General features: G+C 38.1%; 1 pseudogene; it reads right to left on the bottom strand.

Moving 5' to 3' along the window:
• Positions 1-6,342: 6,342 nt before the first annotated feature.
• Positions 6,343-7,288, bottom strand: LOC116100825 (annotated as a pseudogene).
• Between the last annotated feature and the right edge of the window lie 2,306 nt (positions 7,289-9,594).

Below are 9,594 nucleotides of genomic sequence, written 5' to 3' on the forward strand. Positions count from 1 at the left end.
ATAAGAAAAAATGAAAAAAAAAAAAAAGAAAAATTCTATTACTTGGAAACATGACAAAGAAATAACAACAAAAGTCCTACATGTTCTCTATATAACCAAATTCTATTACCTGCTGGTAGCAATGCTTGGGGTACCAAAAATAATGACATCTGTCAGATGGATGTTTTCCATTTTGAAGAATTTAGAAAACAAAGGAATATATATTATTGACGTACTCAGGATTTCAGTGTGCATCTGCTCTAAGTTCTGAAAAGGCTGATTGCATAACAACACAGGTAATGGAAATAATGGCAATTGTGGGGATACCTGCACAAATTAAAACTGATATTGTTCCTACATATGTATTTAATATGATGAAAGAATTATTTGCATGTTACAATATAAAGCATTTTACTGGTATAACACAATCTGAAAGGACAAGCAGTTACAGAAAAAGACAATTGTATGTTAGAGAGATGTTTATTAAACAAAAAAGAGAATAAAAAACCCCCAGACCCAAGCAAGTGAGATTCTTGAATCTCACTTAGAAGAGGGAATAAAATAGTTTTAAGAGGTAGAGAGAAGGAGGGAACTTGAGGAAAGAGGAGGGGAATGTGGGAGCAAGATCTGGTGCAGGAGAGACAGGAGAAAGGCCCAAAGGGCCAGGAGAATGGATGAAAATCTACAGCTGCCTGGGGCAGCGGGAAGGGGAAAATCTCTAGGAAGTCCCAGAATTAGTATTAACAAAGCTTATTAATTCTCTTCTTTTGATTTTGCTGTGAGATGATTAATTTCTTGTCTTTTCTTAGGTGTAGTTTCCTTTCTTGTTTCGGAGTTTTCCTGCTAGTATCCTCTGCAGGGCTGGATTTAGATAGTAGAGGAAGAAGAAAGATGAGAGAAGGAGAAAGAGAGCCCTGAATCTAACCTCCTTTGTTTCTTCCCTGTTCAAGACAATTATCATCTTGTGACTAACCCCTAAATGATGACAAATATTCATAATACCGAACAAATTATCAAAAATCACCCACCCCAGCAACTTGGGAATGGGAGCATTGTGTTCTTAAAATTGCTTCCAGCTGTCGGGTGGTGATCACATCTTTTGGGAGACCCTAAGAAAATTGGGATAATGGTCAAGTCTTAGGAAACATAATTGTATTATTTGATGTTTAGTCTCTGTAGTATGAACTTAAATGAAGTCCCATCTGGAACTGTCTGTGGATCAATTGTGCATTTGTAGTTGTTCTGTGTATGCACATATTTTTCACAATCTACTTTAATAAAGGTTCAATCTATTTTCTATCCCACCACCCACCAGAGGCAGTAGAAAAGAAAGGTTATTATGATATTTGGGAAGTAGACCTTTTTAGAAATAATTCTTTGGGGGCAATTCCAATCTTCTTTGTTCTCAGTCCAGTCCAGTAGCAAACACCAAACACATATCAGCAGCTACAAAACTCTACTCTACTCAGCACAGGAAGCAGCAGCTGCAGTACAGCTTACTCAGCAGATAAACCACACATGAATCTGCAAGAGCAGTTCAATCCAGAAGAAATCTTGAGGCTCACCAATTCGCATGAGTCTGTGGAAGCAGCAAGAAGCCACAGAAATCAAATGAGAAGTTCTTTGGTGAGTTTCTCTCTATGAAGTCACCACAAGGATAGCTTAGCAATGAAATATAAGGTGAATCAATGCGTGCATGTCAGTGAAACTAGTGAGGTGGAGCAAAGCAAACCCACACTCGAGCTACCATTGTCTGAGAGGTTACTTTTATATTCTTTCTAAGTATCATGTGTTCTTTCACGTGTTTGCTATAGCAAAACATCCTTTCACCTGTCTGCCCCAGCAAAACATCATTAAAACCCGAGTGTCTTAAGAAACCAGAAATTGTTTCTTTAGTCCTGAATGCAGCAAATGAGGCAATCTGTGAGGGTGGATCACCTGGGCTACTTCTCTTGTCTTCATTGATGTCTGGTCCTTTTGTTCTGAAAACACAAACTTTTAAAAGTAATATACATTTATGCATTAACACATGTATGGAATATATGGTGTGCAGAAATCAACTAAAGGTGATTCTCTGCTCTCTGAGCAGGTGGAAGGCATCAAACTTAGTAAATCTGTTTTGAATGTATAACCAAACTCTAATATAGCTCTCCCTACACACCATATGAGAGGATGGCATATAACAAGTCATGAAGACTCTGTTGACAACATGATTTATTGGCTACTGAGAAACACTCATGTCTGAGTCAGAAACAAGTCTCAGAGCCATTCCCATGTAAAGGGATCACATTTCCATCATCTATTTTGTTGTTCTTCTCGGTCTCTTCCTTCATGCCTGCAGCCAGGATTTTCAGGCTGTCTCCCTCCAGACAAATCTAATCATTATTTATTTTGAAGGAACCTATAGTGCTTTTGCTTCCTGCTGAAACAAAGGCATAACATTTCCCACAACACAACACACTAGTTGACTTCCAATCTGAAGTTAACACATCCTTATAATATATGTGCTGGTTTAATCCAGCAGTCTTCTAAAACTCAGTGTTTTTCAGTAACAGTGCTGTCTCATGGACATTTTAAAAATTTAAAGTTAATAAATCATTATTTAATCTATCTCTGAGAAATCTCATATCTCCCTTCTGTTTTATGAGCATTTTATTTAAAATCCTGTTATATCTCTCAATAACTTACATATAGGCCATTTTTCAGTGTCAGAATTTTCAATTATTCATGTCATATGCTACTTACTTCAACTGCATAACAGTTTTAACTAATATCTATTGACTACAAATCCTATGAGCTTGTGTTTTCTTTTACCTAAAGAAGAATCTATTCCATGTCAAGGGAAAGGCAGACTCACCAGACTAGACTCTGAAGAAGGATAAGCAGGATTTGGCTGGGTAAGGAAGTTGGATGCAGTGTTGAATCCTTTCTTTCTTCTCTTTCATTCTTCTCCTTCAATCTTTTCTTTCTCTTTCTTTTCTCTTCTCTTCTCTTCTCTTCTCTTCTCTTCTTTTCTTTTCTTTCATCTCTGTCTTTCTTTCTGTGTTTTATCCTTTTGTTGAAAATTGACTTTTCTCATAGAGTATATCCTGATTATAGTTTTCCATTCCTCTTTTCCTCCCAGTTCCTCTCTACCTCCTCTTCCTTACCCTCAGGGTCTACTCCATTTCTGAATCTGTAACTTTCAAAATGTCTCATAATCCATTGAGTTATTTTAATTTGGGGGTACATATAATATTGTTTCCATTTATACATTTACACAGTACTTAATATCATTAGTAAAATACTTTCCATCTTTCTAAGTAAACTTACAACATAAATACTGTATCAAACATGAGATATATATTTGCTAATGATAAAAATATAGGAGATGGGTTGAGGAGTAGAAGAGATTACATATGTGTCCACTGGAACTAGGTTTTAGGGAACTAAAAATTACACGCAGTGTCATATTTGTACTAAAAGGACCCATGAAAGGTCATAGAGTGGTTAGATGTGTTTAGATAAATTTAACACTTATCATTCCAAGAGAGTGACTAGTAAGCAAACTCTAAGTCTCAAGGAAGCAGAGACCACATAAATCAGTTTTGTAGAGACATAGAAAATAAGGACTCTACAGATTGAAAAATATTAGGTGACAGGTCATTCTAACTATTTACATCAATCAATCAAAGAGGAGGGGCTCTCATGTCTCCTATGGACTAGATGTGTTAAATGGGTGCTATGATCTATTCTATTCTGTTGAGATTCTCAAGTAGAGTAGGGAAAGAGACACTAATCCACATATCAATAAAGCTGTTACTAACACTATGACCATTACTATCATAGGAAAAGACATGTCAGCTCAATACTGAGTAAAGGAGATTCCTTAAGTTCATATACATTAGCTATCTAGAATATCCTCTCATTTCATTATTAAAGGGATTATTTTCCTTTTATTTTTTATGTGTATGAGTGGCTTATGAGTTAAGAATGTGCACCATATGCATTCCAGGTCCCCTTAGAAGACAGAAGAATGTGCTGAATCCCATAGACTTGGTATTGTAGACATTTTGACTCTTTGACTCACAATATAGGTGCTGAGAACTGAATTCAGATACTCTGGAAGAGTAGAACATATTCTTACTAACTGAGATATTTATCAAGTCCATCTAAACTCCTAATCTCCTAATCTATTCTTAATTCCATCCTATGTCCCCATGTTTTATATTTTGTCTGCTTCTTTAATTTCTTTTCTCCTAGATTCTGTGTGTGTGTGTGTGTGTGTGTGTGTAAGTCAGAGCACAACTTATGGGAGTCAGTTCACTACTTCTATCTTGTAGGTTTCTAGGACTAAAAAGTCAAATTATCAGGCTTGATGTATTCACTTTTCCCACTGATCCTCTGCTACTTAATCTTAACGACATTCATTCTGCAAGCTGTATACACATTGCCCCTGATAGCTTGTTTCTAGTCTCTATTACTCGACAAGTATCTCAATATGTCTGGTAAAAGTATATGGCAAATCCACCACACAAGACCTTAGATCATTAGTTATGTCAACCCCAAATTCTTGAATATAAAGATTAGCCACCTCATAAACACTGAATCTACATCTCACAATATTCAAGTGTTTTCTGTATTTTATATAATGTTTTAGCTGAGATTGAATTACTGAGAAATAATAAATTAATTACCAGTAAGAAGCATATCTGGGAAGATTTTTAGACCTTTCTTGAAATATTTGAGGATAGTCTAAGAAGAAGACAGGAAAAGGGTACCAAAAAGCCAGTAGTGTCTACCATGACAACTCAAATTTCTTTCTGAAAAATATGTCAAATTGGAGTTATTTTACAGGTAGTTACAGAATAACCATTAAGCCATTCATTCTGTGTATATGTATTTGTTGATTATTGTATCCTAGTACCAAGTTGATAGCAAAGAAATGTTACTGAATGAAAAATAAACACTTTTAAAACTTAGAACATAGTAGAAAATAAAAAAATAGAACAATTATTAATGTTAAAGATAGCAATGGCAGAGCTGGGTTATATTAGCTTGTGTAGGCTAGCAAAGTAATCCCCTAGAGTAAGTGATATCAGAGCAAGAAAATGAGAAAAGCTTGTAAGTATAGAGAGTGGGCTAAAATTACCAGATGGAAAAATACAAGTGAACCCATCCTTATAGCCTAATGAAAGAAAAGTTAACTCAGAGTAATTTAATTCAAGTTTCATGGAAAGTAGAAGAGTATCTGGATTCTATTCTGAATGAAATAGAAGGTATTAAAATATTTCAATAAGAGTAACCTAATACAAAGATGTTTTAAGTTTTTTATGTGTTGTACAGACAACTTGCCTTAAGAAGCACACAAACTACAATAACCACTAGCCTGGAAATCCATGCCTACTGGTGCTATAGTGACACAAATACCATGGGAGTAACCAGCTACTGACAGGATCTAAGACTAGCTCCAGAAGATGAACCTACACCTTATCCCACTCTGAGCACCAAAACGTGCATTAGACATGTCAAAAGCCATTTCAAAAAAGTATACAAATATTTTTCTATTAAATGAACATAGTATTAAACAACTTTGCAATGGCTTGTCATTGTACCCATAAATTAGCACATTTCCAACCTTCATCAGAGAAGGATTATTTTGTTCATCAATGTGTAGAGAATTAGAGACAGTAGAAAGCATAGCTGTAAAGGGATAGTCACATCACTCCCCTCTCCTCTATAAGCAAATGAGTCATTGTCAATGTGTGGGGGGAAAAGATTGAAAGAACCAAAGGTGGTGGATGACTATAAAGAAACCTTTGGATGATAGCAAGGAAACTTTTTTCCTCAGACATATCATTATGGTAGTAGATATGAACTCGTGGTATCTGTGTCAGTGTGGATAAACTCAAACCAGACAAAATCTGAGCAAGAAGATGGGAGTTAGGCATGAAATCTACCACTATTTGAAGAATAATGGACAATTGATATCTGAGATGAGGAGAGTCAATTGTCTTTAAGAGTTTGTCCTTTGGTAGGATAACCATGCTCTAGTAGATGCCTACCCACCAAAGTATATACAGACAACACAGTATTATCAGATAATAAAGAAGATGGAGTTGGGAGAGGGAGTTATAGTGCTTGGGGAAATTGAGGAGAGAGGGTGAAAACTATGCAAAAACCCTGTATAAAATTTGCAAAGACAGATATGAAAACACAAAATAGTAATTTTAATGAAACCAAGTAGCTATATATCCTGGGAGGAAAAAGATAAGAGGGGCAAAAGAATAAGGAGAAAGCTAATAACCAAATGTCAGATGGTAGTCATATTGATCTTGCATAATGACTCTTATTATATTAAGTTTGAAAAAACAACAGATGACTCTAAGAGAATGTTTTTCTCTCAAGCTGTCTCCTCACATCACCCTTAATTTCATTATTCCTGAGGCTGTAGATGAGGGGGTTCAACATGGGGATCACCACCATATAGAACACAGACACTACCTTGTTCTGGTCTGAGGAGAAGCTGGACTTGGGCATCACATAAATGAATGTGATGGTCCCATAGAAAAGAGTGACTGCAGTGAGGTGGGAGGTGCAGGTGGAGAAGGCCTTGTGTCGACCCTCGGTGGAGTGCATCTTGAGGATGGTGATGAGAATGTAGATGTAGGAAATGGCTATGACAAACACTGTTAGCACAGTAACTATGCCAGCAGAAAATGAGGTAACAACTACAGAGACACTGATGTCAGAACAGGAGAGCTCAATCAAAGGAGCAAAATCACAGAAAAAAATGGTTGATTATAGTTGGTCCACAGAAGAGAAAAGTAGAAAAGAAAAACATAGCAAAGGAAGCATTAAGAAGACCCCCTACATAAGATCCCAAAACCAACTGAACACAAACTTGTGTCGACATTTTGGTTGAATAAAGCAGTGGGTTGCAGATTGCCATGAAGCGATCATAAGCCATGGCAGCCAGAAGGAAGCATTCAACTGTCCCAAAGAAGTCAACTAAGCTGAGCTGTATGCCACATCCAAGGTAGGAGATGGTATTTTGTGTTTCCAGGAAGTTGGCAAGCATATTGGGTGTGACAGAAGAAGAGTAGCCGATGTCAACAAAAGCTAAGTGACTGAGAAAAAAGTACATGGGGTGATGGAGCTGGGAAGAGACTCTGATGAGAAGGATGGTGCTAAGGTTCCCGGACATAGTCACCAGGTAAATACACAGGATGATGGTGAACAAGATGACTCGAATGACTGGGTTGTCTGTTAAACCCAATAAAATAAACTCTGCTACTGCAGTGTGGTTCCCATCCTCTAGGCAAACCATGGGGCAGTATAGCTGTTGCCAGATGAACTCTGTAATGGAGACAGAGCAGGAAGGGATTCCTCTTTAATACAGACATGTAGAGTATTACAAACTAATATATGATTCAAAAGTTAGGCCAACAATGGATGTTTTTACTCAGGGACTTCAGTGTTTATATATTTGTGCAATATAAGACCATGAAAATTGTTTAAGCAGAAATGCTAAAAATATTTTAAAAATAATACATAACATTTATTTACATTTATGAATAATAAAGCATACTTAATTGTTATTAAAGCTATAGATTTAAAATTGTGAGACTTATACTGGTGAGATTACTTTTTAGATAAAGATTTTTTTAAATTGGTTTTTGAAACAGGGTTTCTCTGTGTAACCCTGGCTGTCCTGGAACTCACTCTGTAGACCAGGCTGGCCTAAAACTCAGAAATCCACCTGTCTCTGCCTCCCAAGAGCTGGGATTAAAGGCATGTGCCACCACTGCCAGGTTTAGATAAAGATTCTTGCCACCAAGCCTGACAACTGACAGCCAGAGTTCAATTGCTGGAACTCAGATGATGGGAGAAGAGAAACATCTCCTGAATGTTGGCCTTTGGCAAGCACACATAAGATATGTTTTCTACACCATATTCTTCACACAAATGAATATACAATAATATGAGTTTTAATAACAAGAGAGTTATTATAAATTCAAAAAAGGATTAAAATAAAAAACATATCATTATCTAATGGCTAACTTTATTGAATGCTTACTAAATCACCAGCGCAGTATTTAAAGTTTTATGTTTTCATTTTTATGCCTATGAAACATTAATTAATTTCTTTTCTTTATTTCAATTTTATAGAAGGAAGTAGTTTCAATATATATATGCATATATACACATACACACATATATGTATATGAAGAAGAAACAATAATGGAGATGGAGAAGTGGTTCAATTGTTAAGAGTACTTTTGTAGTTGCAGACAAGCCAGGTTTGATCTCTAGCAGTCACAGAGTTTCTCACAGCAATCTGTAGTTCAAGTTCTGGGGATCCAGTGAGCTCTTCTGTGGTTCACAGGCACCAGACATGCCTTTGGTGCATATATATGCCCACATGCATGCAACACCCATACACACAAAAAAATAAAAACAGCAATACTTTAGAGAATAAGAAATGAATATAAGGCAGATGGACTCAATATATTCATTCTAGTGACCACACTATTAATAAAGACTAGCCATTCAGTTGAGGCCACATACAAATTAAGGACAGATAGCAGGTCACATTTCAGGTTTCCAATAGCTAACACACATGTGATTCTTTGTTGGTGACATTAATCATAAAATCTATCAATTCTGTAGATAAGATTAAGTCTTCATTAACTTTTACAAAAATGATAAGTTTCTTTTCAAAATTGAGAAGTAGATTAGAGATCACACTAAATTTATAAATGGAACTACCTATGTAAGCTCATTAAATATGCTAATTAGAGTGAGAGCTGCCATCTTCTCTCCGGTGAGTTCCTAAACGGGGAACAGTCAGCAGGGAGACACAGACCCCGAGTCGCAGGGGAGCTGCCTGGCAGCAGGGACAGGATCCTCTCAGCTTCCAAGTAGTAGAGGTGGATCAGCGACCTTAGCTGCCCCTCCCTTGCACAAGGAGGGTCTGCCTCCAGGGACCGTTTTGACCCGGAGTCTCTAGTGAGAGCCGCCATCTTCTCTCCAGTGAGTTCCTAAGCCGGGAACAGTCAGCAGGGAGGCACAGGCCCCACGAGGCGCAGGGGAGCCGCCGCCAGGCGGCAAGGACAGAATTCTCTCAGCTTCCAAGTGGCAGAGGTGGATCAGTGACCTTAGCTGCCCCTCCCTTGCACGAGGCAGGTCTGCCTCCAGGGACCTCTTTGACCCGGACTCTCCAGTGAGAGCTGCCATCTTCACTCTGGTGAGTTCCTAAGCCAGGAACAGTCAGCAGGGAGGCACAGACCCCAAGAGTTGCAGGGGAGCCGCCAGGCGGCAGGGACAGGATCCTCCCAGCTTCCAAGTGGCAGAGGTGGATCAGTGACCTTAGCTACCCCTCCCTTGCACGAGGCGGGTCTGCCTCCAGGGACCTCTTTGACCCGGACTCTCCAGTGAGAGCTGCCATCTTCTCTCCGTGAGTTCCTAAGCCGGGAGCAGACAACAGAGAGGCACAGGCCCCACGAGTCGCAGGGGAGCCGCCGGGTGGCAGGGACAGGACAAGCTCCAGTCAGAGACACTAAGGACATCTATTACCAAAAATCAAGAGATGGTGAAAGGCAAACGCAAGAATCCTACCAACAGAAACCAAGA

Source organism: Mastomys coucha, unplaced genomic scaffold, assembly GCF_008632895.1.
Source record: "Mastomys coucha isolate ucsf_1 unplaced genomic scaffold, UCSF_Mcou_1 pScaffold21, whole genome shotgun sequence".
NCBI classification, from domain to species: Eukaryota; Metazoa; Chordata; class Mammalia; order Rodentia; family Muridae; genus Mastomys; species Mastomys coucha.